Source organism: Cyprinus carpio, chromosome A3 (assembly GCF_018340385.1).
Source record: "Cyprinus carpio isolate SPL01 chromosome A3, ASM1834038v1, whole genome shotgun sequence".
Classification (NCBI taxonomy): Eukaryota; Metazoa; Chordata; class Actinopteri; order Cypriniformes; family Cyprinidae; genus Cyprinus; species Cyprinus carpio.
Window position 1 is genome coordinate 24,759,295 of NC_056574.1, and position 14,514 is coordinate 24,773,808.

General features: G+C 39.2%; 1 protein-coding gene across 9 annotated transcripts in view; it reads left to right on the forward strand.

The window, feature by feature from the left end:
* LOC109059809 (RNA binding protein fox-1 homolog 1) overlaps nucleotides 1-14,514 on the forward strand; it is a 234,599-nt gene that overhangs the window by 160,363 nt on the left and 59,722 nt on the right. Inside the window, exon 1 of one of the 9 annotated variants that reach the window (XM_042725720.1) lies at nucleotides 8,437-8,689. The exons of the other annotated variants lie outside the window; for them this stretch is intronic. The gene's annotated coding sequence lies outside the window, so the exon portion shown is untranslated. Of the gene's footprint in view, nucleotides 1-8,436; nucleotides 8,690-14,514 lie in introns of those variants that run through there. 9 annotated transcript variants of the gene reach the window in all.

The following is a 14,514-nucleotide window of genomic DNA, read 5'->3' on the forward strand; positions in this document are numbered from 1 at the left end:
TGAGGACTGACCACAGGTTCTCTATGGGATTGAAGGGAGTTGCCTGTCCACAGATCCAAAATTTCAATGTAATGATCTTTGAGCCACTTCTTTATCAATCTTGCTTTGTGACATGGTGCTCTATCATGCTGGAAAATGCAGGGATCATAACCAAATTGCTCATGGATCATTGGTAGAAGTCGCTCTTGCTGGGCCTTTTGATACCATTCTTTATTCCTGGCAGTGTTTTTGGGCAGAATTATGAGAGAGCCCACTCCCTTAGTTGAAAAGCAACCCCACATATGGATGGTCTCAGGATGCTTCACTTTTGGCACTCATGGTAGTGTTCACCTTTTCTTCTCCGAACGATCGATTTTCCCGATGTCCTAAATAGTCGGAAGGGAGCTTCATAGAAAATAACTGCACCATTCTTCTGCTGTCCAGTCTTAGTACTTCCTGCAGAATTTCAGTCTGTCCTTGACATTTTTCTTGGAGAGAAGTGGCTTCTTTGCTGTCCGTTGTCCAAAAGACTTGGCCTCACTGTGTGTGCAGATGCTCTCACACCAACCTGCTGCTATTCCTGAGCAAGCTCTGCACTGCTGGTGACACGATCCCATAGCTGACTCCTTTGGAGGAGACGGTCCTGGCACTTGCTGGACACTCTGAGACGTCCTGAAGACTTCTTCACTGCAGACAAACCTCTCTTCTTGGAGTACTTGATGAGCCGGTTAATGGTTCTTTCAGGTGCAATATTCTTTGTAGCAATTTCCTTGCATGTGAGGCCTTTTTGATGCAAAGCAATGATTGGCTGCACGTGTTTCTTTGGAGGTAACCATTGCTAACAAGAACACAATGATTGGAAGCGCTTCTTCCCTCCTTTTATAGAAATCAGTCTGCTCTTACAATCTAATTAGTATGATAGTGATTTCACCTGACTAGTACTCATTCACACTTTCACATGTGCTGCTATTATAATTACTCAATTCACAAGTTCACACTTACAGATAATGAACAGAGTAAAGGTTATGCGTATTTTGCATGCTGTCCGGGGAGAGGGCTCCGAGCTCGGCATTTAGCCCGCACCCAAGTGCTCCCCCCGAGTGTTCCTCCTTTTGCTGGGGTAGAAATGGGCTGAAGGTGAGGAGTCGTGGTGTTGGAGGGATGCTGAAAGACTAGAGATAATGAAGGTAAGGCTGCTTTGATTATTTATAGGGGTTCTCTCTTGCGCTGATTGGATAGATGGTGTAATTACTGATGATGGACTGGCCCTGTTAATTATCTGCGAGTGCTCCTCCTGAAATTTGCTAATAAAACACCACTTAATGTTAGCTGGTCATTTTGTGTAAGGATCAAAAAATGAGCGAAATTAGTTTTGTTTTTTTTTGCCAATGAAGCTTTAAGCAATTATTTTAAATGCATCTGATCGCTCTACACAATAATCTAGAAACAATGTGAATGAACACCACAACAGCTTCAGCAGCAAACTTTGCAAAACTCAAAATTGATGTTACTGCCAAAACTTTTGGCCATGACTGTATATTAGAGTGTTTTCTTCTTTGTGATATCAGAACTTTTTCCACCCAACAAAATATTTTAATTAATTTTAATTCATAAAGAAAGACATCTTTAATCATAGAAGAGGTTATTCAACTCTTTGTGAATCAATTTTTGAATCAATTCATTTATATACAGTATATAAAAAAAATAGTTATAATAGATAAAAAAAGAAAAGAAAGTAAGTGTCATGTCTTTGACCCAGCTATATCAGTATGTTTGTAAATATTCATTTGAAAGACATTTTTATCCAAAGGTAGTTATGCTACATTTAAAGTATATTTGAATCAGTTCATGCATTCACCGCAAATCAAACCCATGATGTGTCCCGATTATTCTGCACATCTTCATTCTACAGTAGAACTTTAAGTGCCCCCGGCCTGATGTAGCACTCTTGAGGGTCGTCTCTGAATGAGGTGTCTTAATTGCAGACATCACGTCTGTGCTGTTCAACACTATGCACTAGGCGACAACATGCAGCAGAAGCATTTGCATGTTTCCTGGCACATACGAAGCATCTTACAGCGGCAAATCTTGGCTCCTTTCATTGGAAGCCCGGCTCCACAGTCGTCTGATAGAAGTGGGTTAACGTGATCCCTTCGGTCATATTGCAGATGCTTGGAAGAAGAAAGTCCCAGAGTGCCTCGCATAATCTGTTTTTCCCTAACTCACTCTCTTTGCTCAATCATATATCTCCTGCATCCTTTCCTTAATTAACGCATCACAGAAATACATGAATAAGCATCTTGCTGGTAATAAGTGTCTCTCTGCACAGCACAGATCTTGTTTCTTTGTGGTTCCTTTTTAAAAGAGTGCAACTGATCTTGGCTGTTAGACGGTCTGGCCTTACTGGATGTAAGTAACTGGATTATATTAATACAACACATTCTGTATTTTTATTTATTTTTAAAAAAAATTTTGAGCATGTTTCTAAAAGTTGCTGGGATACAGGAGAGCTGAAATTCATTGAACAAACTGCAGTTAAAGACATGCTGCAGTTGTAGCAAAAATACTATAGGATCTGTACTGCTCTTGTGAAGACAAAGGTCCAAGTCTAGCTGACCAAATTCCCAGTAATTTATTATCTCTCTGTTCTGATATATTTATTTAGATTTTTAAATTTTTTATGAACTTGAGACTATGGTGGTTGCCAAGGTATTGCTAAGCCTAGGGTGATGCGTTCCCTTTTGCCCAGACATGTTCTGGCTGGGATTTCTAAATTGCCTAAAATGTCCAGGTTTTGGCTTTATTTTCCTATTGATGTGCTCTCTACACTCAAAACAGTATGTGTATGTGTATGTGTATTTGCATTGCTTTAACCATTCTCTGTAGATCCCACCTTCTTGCACGCCACGATTGGTAGATTATGTACAATGACAGCACACTATTGGTCAAACTTCTTTTCAGTCATTATCTTTAGCAAGTATGAAACAAAAGGAAAACAAAGGCAAAACCTGGACATTATTGGTAATTTAGAAATCCCAGCCAGGACATGTCCAGGAAAAACAGGACATGCAATATCTCTAGCTATGCTGTTGCTATAGTGTTTGGAATAATTTTTTTTAGCATGTTGCTAAATGACTTAAGGTGTTCTGGCTGGTTGGTTGGTTACTGTCTTACCTGCTTTAGAGAAAGAAGAAGGTGTGCTATTAGTTTTCAAAGCATATGTATAGATAGATAGATAGATAGATAGATAGATAGATAGATAGATAGATTTCTTTTTCTTTAACAGCTGTTAATCATATTGTTATATGTTGATCATGTCAATGCAAAAGAGTTCAAGACTGAATGCATGAAAGAAGAATGTGTTGACATTATTCAAGGGTAAAAAATGAAAAGATTTCGAGGACACAGCATAATCGTCAAAAATGTAACTGTATACTCAATATTTGTTGAACTTTCATTTTGTTGCTAGGTTTGTTGGGATCAGCGGCGGAGCGGTTGGGTCAAGTGAATCTGGAGTCTCGGGGACTTGGCGAGTTTATTAATGTCTCTAGGCACAACCTCCTGACCCTGTCAAATCAAATCTTCTGTGTGCTGATCCACATCCTCAGAAAGAACGGCCTCAGATGATAGATTTTGAGTGAACTGCAACCCCTTCAAAATGACATGTACCAAAGTGCTCTCATTGCTCAAAAGCCAGTTAACCCTCATCGCCTTTTTGACACAAAAGCAAGAGACCTAGAGTGCCATTGTGTTTTTGTCCACTTTCCACTATATAAAAGCTATTTGTTTATAAAACACATTAGCCCACATTCTCAGCTCGTGTCTGGGGGCGAAACAGCCCGTGTCTTTTATTGCTGTGAATTGGCTCTCTCAGAATTCAGCTCTTTTGGTCCCTGTATGGCTTTGAAGACCATAGTTTTTGCTTTTTATTCAGTTGGGCTTTTTTTTCAGTGTGTGATGAGCCCTACTCAACAGTGTGTTAACTGAAATGGGAAGTGACAGATTCACTAAGGGAAAATCTTCCTGCTAAAGAAACAGATATTACCCCTTGCTTGCACATTACTGTATGGCCTAGCAGGTAGAACTGGTAGACCTCCAACAATACACTAGTTTTTATTGATTTTTGTCAAAATATTTTGACCAAAATGTACTTTGGTGTTATTAAATAGTGCAGGTCAGTTTAGTATGTGTGCTTTGTTTCTAGTGTTATGCTGTGGATATTTTTCCTATAACTTATGTTGGAAACAGTTGTGCCGATTAATATTTTTGTGGAAACACTGATGCATATGTTTTTCAGGATTCTTAGATAAATTGAAAGTTCAAAAGAACAGAATTTATTTGGAATAGAAATCTTTTGTAACATATTTACATTTCTTTACTGTCGCTTTTGATCAATTTAATGCATCCCTGCTGAATTACTTATTAAGTATTAATTTCTTAAAAAAAAAAAAAACTTAATAGCCCCAAACTTTAGTAGTGTATTTGTGTGTACATATAAAGATGTATTCAGCTTGATGATTGTGAACGAGACAAGAAAAGGAAATTATAATCAAATTGCCACCACATATATTAGGTGGTTTTAGAGGGTTTTACTGAGGTAGGACAAGATGAAGAAGCTTGTGTGATGCTGAGGTGTGAGGAGCGTAATGGAGAGGGGGATGGGCCAGGCCATTAAATAAAGTGTTCATTGCTGGCTTTAATTAAATGGTGACTGTGATCTGAGTGGAGCGGGAGATTGGATTGTATGACATATCTCTAGCCTCCGCTGAGAGCTCACATCAGCTGTGTCAAAGATATCGGGAACAGAGCATAAAGTCAATTACAGCTCCAACAGTGAACAGATAGAAGAAGAGAAAAACACTCCCAAATGCTGTCATTTGAAAGCTTTTCAGACACATTTAATGACAAACTACAGCAAAGGGTTTTGGGAGCTATGCAGGTGGTTGTGGTGTAATTTGGACATCGTCGGGTTGAGGCCGTCGAAAGGATCTGTGCAGGAAACCCTTGTGATTGGGAGCTGAGATTAATCCTGGAAGGCAGGTTGTTTGCTTAGCGCTCGCCGCAGTAGATTGAAAGGTACTTCAGGTGCTTGAGGTCACAACTTCACCCTCAAATTATTTCAACGAGGACTTGAGGAGCCCTTCAGCACTGCAGCCGCTGCTCCCAAGGCCCTCTCAAGTCTGAACTCAATGAGGCAATATGCTTGTATAATCAGCACAATTAAAATGGCTACACTTTGGCATGAGATAATGCTGAGGAAATCCTGTTTGTGTGCGTCTGCCATTTTGTCGGTACAGTCTGTTCAGACCAGTGGTCTGTTGAATTTTGCCTGAGCGAGAATGATGTTAGATGTCGATTTCCTCTGGGAAAGTGCTTAAAATGTATAAACTGAGCTCTGGCCATTGTTTATTTTGTTTGTCACTGAATTACTTGATATGGTTGTCACAAATATGAATGTCATGGAAGCGGATAAACAGCTTTTCAGGATCAGATCGAAAATTGTGATTAATCTTCAAAAAATAAACCATTATTTATTTATTTATTTATTTTTCAGATATTTTTCACCACAGATGAAAAATTGCAGGTCATACATCTATGTTTTGACAATATAATTGATTTTCTATTGATGTAGTACCCAGCTGCTTTTATCCTTAATTCTATCACAGAATTTAATGACAGAAAATAAAAGCGAAGGGATCTCTATAAGCCCAGTGATATGAAAAAGAGCCGACGGGAGGACGAGAGAACCATCAGCCATCGCCCAGATCTGTCCTTGTAAAACAACACTTATGGATGGTCTTTTCCCAATTCTTAATCTGCAAAGTAAAAATATTGATGGAAACTGGATACATTTTCCAGCATTGTTTTTTCCGAACTAGCTAATTCCCAAGCCCCCACCTGGCTTTGCTTGTTATCAGGCTATGCAGTGTACATAAAGGCGCATTTAACCTGCGATTAATCTCAGGCAATCCAGCGCTGAGCGTTTGTAATGTGATAGAAAGTTCTGGATGAGCTTCAAGCCAGGATTGGATAAAGACCTCCACGTTTGCCGCAGCTGAATGAGACAATCATTTTCAATGGGCTCCCATTGCTCGCTTTTACTTTCCGAGCCCCCTCCTTCCCCATGTGGAACGACGAGGATTCAATGGAATGAATGTTTGTTGATTTCCCTCTGAAATCAAGAAGTAGATTAGTTTGAATTGGTTGGGAATGAGGTGAGGAGGCTAGGTGGCTCGCTATCGCCCAAACCCATTTCCCATTTCCTGTGTGTGCGCACTGGAGGTGTGAGAGAGAGGGCAATGGTAATTACCGTCTGTTTCTCTGGCGCAGTTATGCCACTGATACACATCCACGCTTCCATTATCCCACAGATCAGCCAAGCAGTTTGTGTTTGCGTTTGGAGAGTATCAGATTCCAAATCTGGCCCAAGACATTACAGAGAGCGAGAGACAGAGATGTCACATCTCAACCTCCCTCTCATACTTTGTATGAGCTTCTAGGCCATCTTGTAAGTGTTGCCTTCTTTTTTTTTCTAAACGTTGAATGATGAATTTGATAACAAAGGGAAATGTGGCAGCCTTCGCCGGCCTGACTGAAGTGCTTAATTAGCTGATTACAACAAGGCCAGGACTGGCCTCTAACCGCTCAAATTCGGTTTGCGATTTCACATGACTGTTCCCTTGCCACATCCAACTAACTGTTCATAGCCCCTCTGTGGTGGCCGCTTTCTGAGCCAAGTTGTGAAATTACTGTGGCACATTCAACCATTGAAATGAGCAGCCCCAGTCTGGATTGAACCAATCTGCACACAAGACAATAGACACGTCAATTCTATGAGTGGAGTGGGATTGCTCTTAGTGCACTTCGAAATTTCTCTTGAAGTATGCTAAGGATAGGTCTGATTGGACAGCTAGTTGACTAGCTTTTACACAGTTTGCACGGCAAAACCATGATGTTAAAAATCAATCCTGAGCATCAAACAATGGATTTGGTTGAACATAATAATAATAATAATAATAAATAAATAATAGTAATAATATGTAGTATTATTATTATTATAGAACAAAAACATATTGTACTGTACATAATTGTATGCACAGTAAAATCCTGAAATGATGAATTTGTCTCTAATTACTCAGATCAAAATTGAATCCTGAACATCAATTTATAATTGGATGTCATGATTATTAATAATAAGATTAAGAATAATTTTATTTACAATTATTATTAGCAGTAGTTGTAATTGTGAACAATTGGCTGCTTAATGACCCACCCATTTTTAAAATGTTATAGCACTGCTACTACAGCAATTCACATGCAAATTATTGCAAACTCTTTATTTATTTATTTTTTAGTGTACCCCAACATGTGTACCCCAGCATTCTTCAAAATATCATATTTAACATATTTTAAAAATGTTTTTTCACATCCTTAAAATAAAGTTAACTTAAGAGTAACATTTGTGAAGCCACGGTCTCAACGGCCATAATTTTTTGTCGCGGTGCAAAATCTGAAAGACGGCAGACGGTTTTAATCCGCAGACTGTTCGACACGACGTAGCCCTGACGGAGGCGGCACGGTTGCATGCCGGAGCGAAATAAGCCTTTCCTCTGCATCAGCTTTTTCGCTCTCGCAGACTGTAACACAAAACTACATTTAAAGCATCAGATTTTGTGGGGCCGATGTGCAGCCTCAATAATTGATGAGCATGGCTGAGTGTGGAGGTTTGGAGACTTGCTTCACTTTACTGCAACGCCAGAGAAAAAGAGAGAGGTGAAAGTGTTAGATATTCTCTCACATGGTGTAGGTTGTTGTGCTGTACCACCCACACTTTAGAGCAAGTGAGCTGTGAAATGTATTCATTGTAACATGGAAAATGGAGGCAAGGAATTGCCTTTAATGTCTGACAGCAAGGGCAGCCAGCCAACATCACCTGCATTATTTCACTTGTGTGTGTGCGTGTGTGTTTTTCCTCTTTTTTTATATATTGTTATAGGTTTGGGAAATAGGCAGCAATTTCATTACGGTGTGATTTAGAAAGAAATTGCCCACAATTGAGTGACCCCACTGCAGAGGATCAAATAGGAAGTCAGCTCAAATAAAGTTAATAGTGCATTAACTGAAGGCAGCATTGCTGAGCCCCTAAGCACTGTTCCTCATCCAGCTCCTGCCCCTCTCCTTCCTCCTCCTCTTCCTTCTTCCCTTACTTTTTAGCTCCTCATTTGTCTTTTATCCTCACCTCTCTTCCCTCTGTAAAACCGCAAGGCAGCTACAGTATATTTGTTCCTCCAAGGCGAAGCGGCACAGTAAAAAAAGTGGATTGGCTGCAATGTATAGGAATGAGGCACACGAACCAATGGAGTGTGCCGTTGGCCCCTCCCATCTGCATATCTCCGCTCCTCCGCAGCTTGCGAGAAAGCAGCCTGATGAATAACACAGAGGGGACTTGTCTCTGGGATTATTAATTTCCCATCTCTCTCTCTCTCTCTCTCTCTCTCTCTCTCTCTCTCTCTCCTTTCCCTTCCCTCGTTGTTTCTCTGTGTGCTTACCCTTGCGCGTGGCTTTTTTTTGTTTCTTGCCTTGCTGTTTGAAATGATCCTTTTCCATTTAATGTGAGAGTGCATGAGTGTTGCTTCATGGAGCTGTTTGGCCACTATTAACACTGCCTGGTAGCTATTCTTCCACACAAGAGCTCTCGCGTCACGAGGGGGTGAGTTGGTATCTATTAAAATCAATATAGTGTCATGAGACCCAGGGCTAACGCAGTGTGGGTGGGGGGGTGTGCGGCAGGCTTTCTAATGAAATTTTCAATCTGAGTATACCTGCATCTAAGCCTGACCTACAAAGGAAAGGGAATTTCTCACTGAGGACTCCAGTTGAGTACCGGTGCGTGGTCGGACGTTCATGTTTGTGTGTGTGTGTGTGTGTGTTAATGTCAGAGAATGCCTGGGTCTCATAGTGTGATCAGTCAGCTAACAGAGCAGCGAGTTGCTTTTGTTGCTAAACACCAGGCATGCTTTTATCAGAGCTAATGGGTATGTGTGTGAGAAACCTTGATTTTGCTGGGGGAATGGCAATGGGATGGAAATGCAAGCTAATGATGGGTAATTGAAATAGCGGGGAATTATAGTTTGTTTTGTTGATATTCTCTTCCTCGCACGCTTTCGCTCTCCCTCTTTGAACCTTTGTTAGAATATTGATGACTCTCTCAGGCTGCAAAAATGATAATGATTATAAGGACATCTGCATCGGAAAGTACATACGAGAGACATGGCAACTAACAGTTGAACTTAACGCACTTTACATGACACACTCTGGCCGTGACTTGACTTGCACATGAAGGGACGCTTGTGAATCGATGTTTAGTATGGATGTGTTTGATTAAGAGTGTGGATCCATGTGTTCATACTGCAGAAGAAGGTAAAAATGTGACTTCTGACGCATCAGCCGGTGTCTACATGGGTAGACATGGGTGTTTTGATTGGTTGTTAGTGTGGGACATAATTTGTGGGAGGAGTTTAGAATGTAGCCACCTGGTTAAACAACAGTTTTTATTTACATTTTTGGAATGTAATTGTACTTCTTAACTTTTACAAAGGTCTCACATAGTTGTGCAGTATGAGTAAAAATGTACAAAAATGTCATTCAATTCTGACAACATAGCTGTGTTTGGATTGGCTGTTTGTAATTTCAGTTGGAGTAAGGGTTTGGAGTGTATTTGCTAGTTTTTATTGGCATTTTGTGTGATGGTTGTAATTTATTGGCTGTTTGTGTGAAAGGTTTGGAGTGTATTTGCTAGTTGTGATATACATGTATTTAAAAATTTTTATTTACATTTTATGGCACTGTATTTAATGAAATTAAAAATGTTTGTAAAAATGTAATAAGCAAACATATGTCCCACAAATGTAAATAAAAACCTGTCCACTCATTTCCAATCAAAAAAAGTCGTGTTTGGACTACGAATGATATTTTTACATTTTATATATCATTATATTGAATATATAATTCAGTAACTGCTTTAATTGGCTGTTCATGTAGAACATCATTTGTGGTAGGAATTTACTGTTATGTCACTTGTTAAACGTATTTACAGTCATTTAATAGTTTTTATGTACATTTTAAACTTTATATAGAAATATAAAGAAATATAAAAGTAATATAGTATATAAATATAGACTTTATATAGAAAACTTTTTGTATTTTATTAAAAGCAACAGTATTCAATTTCAATGGCTGTGTTTTGATTGGACAATAGATTGGACAATTGGACAATATTTAACATTTTACATATTGTTAAACTTTTTAAATATATATATATATATATAAGTCTGTTGTAAACGACGGTTTAATCTCCCACACTGTAGTCCACATTGTCTCCCCCCCATCATCCTAAAGAAAACATGATCCTCTCCATAAGCTGACATGTCTTTTTATACCCTCATTACATTGTTTTCAGTAGCTTTGTTTAGTTGAAAATGATTTTGGAAGAAATAACAATGGCAGGAAAAAAGCAAAAACAGCGAGCAAGCAAGGAAGAAGGAGAGAGAGAGAGAGAGAATACCCCACATTCTGTTTATGTAATTTAGTGAGTCATAACGTGGGTGCATGAGGCATTATGCAAGTTCTGGTTGTGCTTTGAAAAATTGGTTATCTCCACAGCACCTACAAGGCACACAGATGGATGTGCCTCAGTTGTGGTGCGCCTGAGCCCTGGCAGTGCGGGGAGCCAGGGCGTCTCAAAGCAGGGAGCCCTTCTGGAGGAGGACAGGCCTCTTTTTCTCGAGCCGTCAGAGCTTTGGATTGGTAAATCCTGTGGGCTTGACCGAATAGAGGAAGTGCAGAGCTACATGAGGGTGAATAATCATAGTGTGCAGGAGAGGGGATTTCGCAGGGCACTGCATATGCCCTGTGCCTACAATTCACCCCGCCACTCATTAGATGCTGAATACATCATGCAGATTTCTGCCAGTCCTCTCATTTCAAATGCAGCTCCTCTTGACAGAAATTAGAAAAGAGAATATATAATCAAAGTGATGCTGTTGTGTGTGTGTCTGACATTTTTTCATTTTTTATTTTAAAATAGATTCACATTAAAAAATAAACCACAGTATTAATTTTTAAATTAATATATTTAATATAAGTCAACACTAATTCATGAATTTAAAAAAAAATGCTGAAAATAAAACAAGTACACATTTAGCATATCTGATTATTCCCCATGACTTAACAAAGATCCAGACTGTTCAAACACCATGTACGTTGACTATAAATATCCCTGGGCCGCAATGATTATATGTTTCATCATTTGGAAAATGCATGGCCCTTAAGTGTGAGAATGAAGTATAGAGTTAGATCGATCCCTCTTTTATTTCCCTTGGAAGCTGGTGAAGGGTTGCTACGTACTCTGTTATCGTCAGTGGGAGTTAAGTGCTGTGTGTTGAGCACAATCGGAACGTGTTTATTGCGGCGATTATGTAACTGGTTATAGTCTTAGTCTGTCCTGTGCTGCCGGGGACTCGCGGCACACATTACACTAGTTGCAAGCGTTGCTGTTTTTGCTTGAGGCAGGGTAAAGGGAGGGGGGAGGAGGAGGGTGTCGGGGAAACCTCACACCAGGGATACAGCGTTTGCTATCGTTTGTGGAGTGGAAATAGAAACGTAGCATTCCGCCGCGTACCGGTGTGTCATACTTGTATTGAAATGATAATGGAGCACATGCCGATGTAACAGGGACTCCGCTCTCAACCCCACAGGGAATTAAAGGAGAATACCACGGTCGATAGTTCTGCACCGAGTCTCACAACAAAACAAAACAAAAAATGGTCTCCTGGTGATATGTATAAATGCTGCCTCCTTACTATGGCATTGTTAACAAGACGCGACATCCTAGGCAAAGGAGCCATTAAAGAAAACTGTTATTAAGTCAATGACTGAGTGAAGCACGCTGGAGCTGATAAAACAATCATATTAATATCTGTAATAAGTGTATGTTGCTTTGTAAACGTTTCCACATCAATAGTACGGTGCCACAACAAAAGATAAACCCCAGGTTGAACAAGGAGATAAAGCAACTGTTTCACAAGATTAAATAGAAAGTGATGCCAGCTTGGCAGCCAGGCTGTGTGTTGCATGGATTATTTATAATAGGAGAAAAAAAAAAAAAATGCAAATCATACAATTACAAGCCGTAAAGCCAAGTATTAAAATAAGAAAGCAGAATTGAGGCCTTCAGCTGATGGGATGAAAATAAATTAATTTAAATCAAACATTTGCATTTTGGCAAAAAAAAAAAAAAAAAAAACTCTCAGACAGGAAGACTATTCTATGATAAGAATAGCATTTTTTATTTATAACTTTTGTTTGTGTTCCGCCTGAGCTTTTAAAAGGGTATCTGTGTTTTTAATCTGCGTTCTTAAAGCACAACAGCTTTACACATAGGCTACTTTGAAAACTGTTTTTTAATCGACACAGGCAGCTTTTGTAATGAATGACATGGAGGAAATTAGCTCATAAAAGGTGTGTCCGAAATCCATCGAATGCACACTTCAGAATCTGGACGGAAGTAGTAGGTCATCAGGATGCTTTTCGCCTGCTGTTTTTTGAATACTATGAATTCGGACATACTACTCACCTCACATACGTTTTTCGCCTACTATATAGAAGGGAAGTATGCGATTTTGGTTGTGAAATTTCTCCTACATGGAATTGTGTGTTGTTTATAGATCTCTGTGTTGTAAAGAAGGCCTCCATAATCCATTTACTTCAATTTATAAACACACAAATGGCACCGTGCACCAGCGCAGATGTTATGAACCCTGTATTTATGGAACAGAAATCTTCTAATACCTTGTATATCTAATCTTATTCAAATTAGAAAGCATGTAAAAGTGACATACAGCCAAGTATGGTGACCCATACTCAGAATTTTTGCTCTGCATTTAATCCATCCAAAGTGCACACACACAGCAGTGAACACACACCCGGAGCAGTGGGCAGCCATTTATGCTGCAGTGCATGGAGAGCAGTTGGGGGTTCGGTGCCTTGCTCAAGGACACCTCAGTCGTGGTATTGCCGGCCCGAGACTCAAACCCACAACCTTAGGGTTAGGAGTCAAACTCTCTAAACATTAGGCCACGACTTCCCCGTAAATGTCTGTGCCTTGGTTTTGTAGAGAAAAAGCATGAAACGGAAGGAAACATTTGACGAATACATTATTTTTGCATAAGTAGTGCACTTTTTTTGCATTTAAATTGTTTATTATTAAGTAGACATTTAATATCAAATGTTCTGTCATATTTTGCATACACAGTATTAGATTTTTTTTTAGTATTAATATGTTAAATATACATTGAACAATATTTGTGTCTTGTCCTTCCTTGGTTTACTTTGCACGTACTGTGCTTGAGTTTATTCCAAAGGATAGAAGTCTGTGGCTAATCCTCTGGTTTGTACATACTGTCGGCTTTGATAGGGGAAAAAATGAAGATGCCGTGTGGGTGTGCAAGATTAGGCTTATCTTCAGTTGCATTGTATATAGGAATATCCGCGGTGACATTGACAGAATGGGATGCTTCTCCCTTTCAAACAAGCCAAAAGAATTTGCAGGTTGAAACAGTGGAGGCGCCCAGGCTGCAGTTTGTTTGTGGTGGCGTGCTTATGCATGATAGTCCCAGCTCAGGACAACAGCGGGATGAATAAAACGCTCTGATTGTTCACAGTCATTGTCCCACTGCAGTTGCTCTTTGTCCTGAAGATACCTTCACTTAGCTCTCCACATCATGGTCTTACCACCCTGTGGCAGCGGCTCTGTCCTTCCAGGATGGTTGTGATGCCAGAGCATCTAATGGCCCCTCCCAAGATGCCTCCCAAAGACAACCACTTTTGAGATGGGGATGCACACGCCACAGTGAATCTAACTCATTTTGTTGTGTAAACGGCAGTTTTCTGTCTCCTGACATATGTTGACATGTTTTTAAGGGATGCACCGATGATATGTTAGTACTACATTGGGTTTCTAATTTGTCAATATCAGTCAATATTGGATATTCAGTTGAGCATGCCCTATTTTTTTGTAATTATATTTTGCCATCATCCAGCATTCACTACAAGTTCATCTTTAAAAACACTAATAATTTATTAACAATTTATAAAATGTAATCTTTAGCAAATCTTAAAATTTATATCTATTTTTAATACCTTACATGACAATGGTGTGATGCTTAAATTCACTTAAATTGATTAATTGACTTTAAATTTAATTTTTTAGCAAAAAACATTAAAAATGGTTTATGAAATGGTTAAAAATATTAGATGAGAAATTTAAATGTAAAAAACTTGAACTCATGGCCAAGGCAACTAACTGAAATAAGCTGAAGTGTTAAAATGACTAAATTACTAAATAAATAATACTAACATATTTATGGCTATAACATTAAATATCTCTGCATTCTTAAGTTAGGTCACAGTAATGAAAAGTGACTTTATACTTGCTAATTGGCTACATCAGCATTAGGGAGACTGAGAATGATCTGT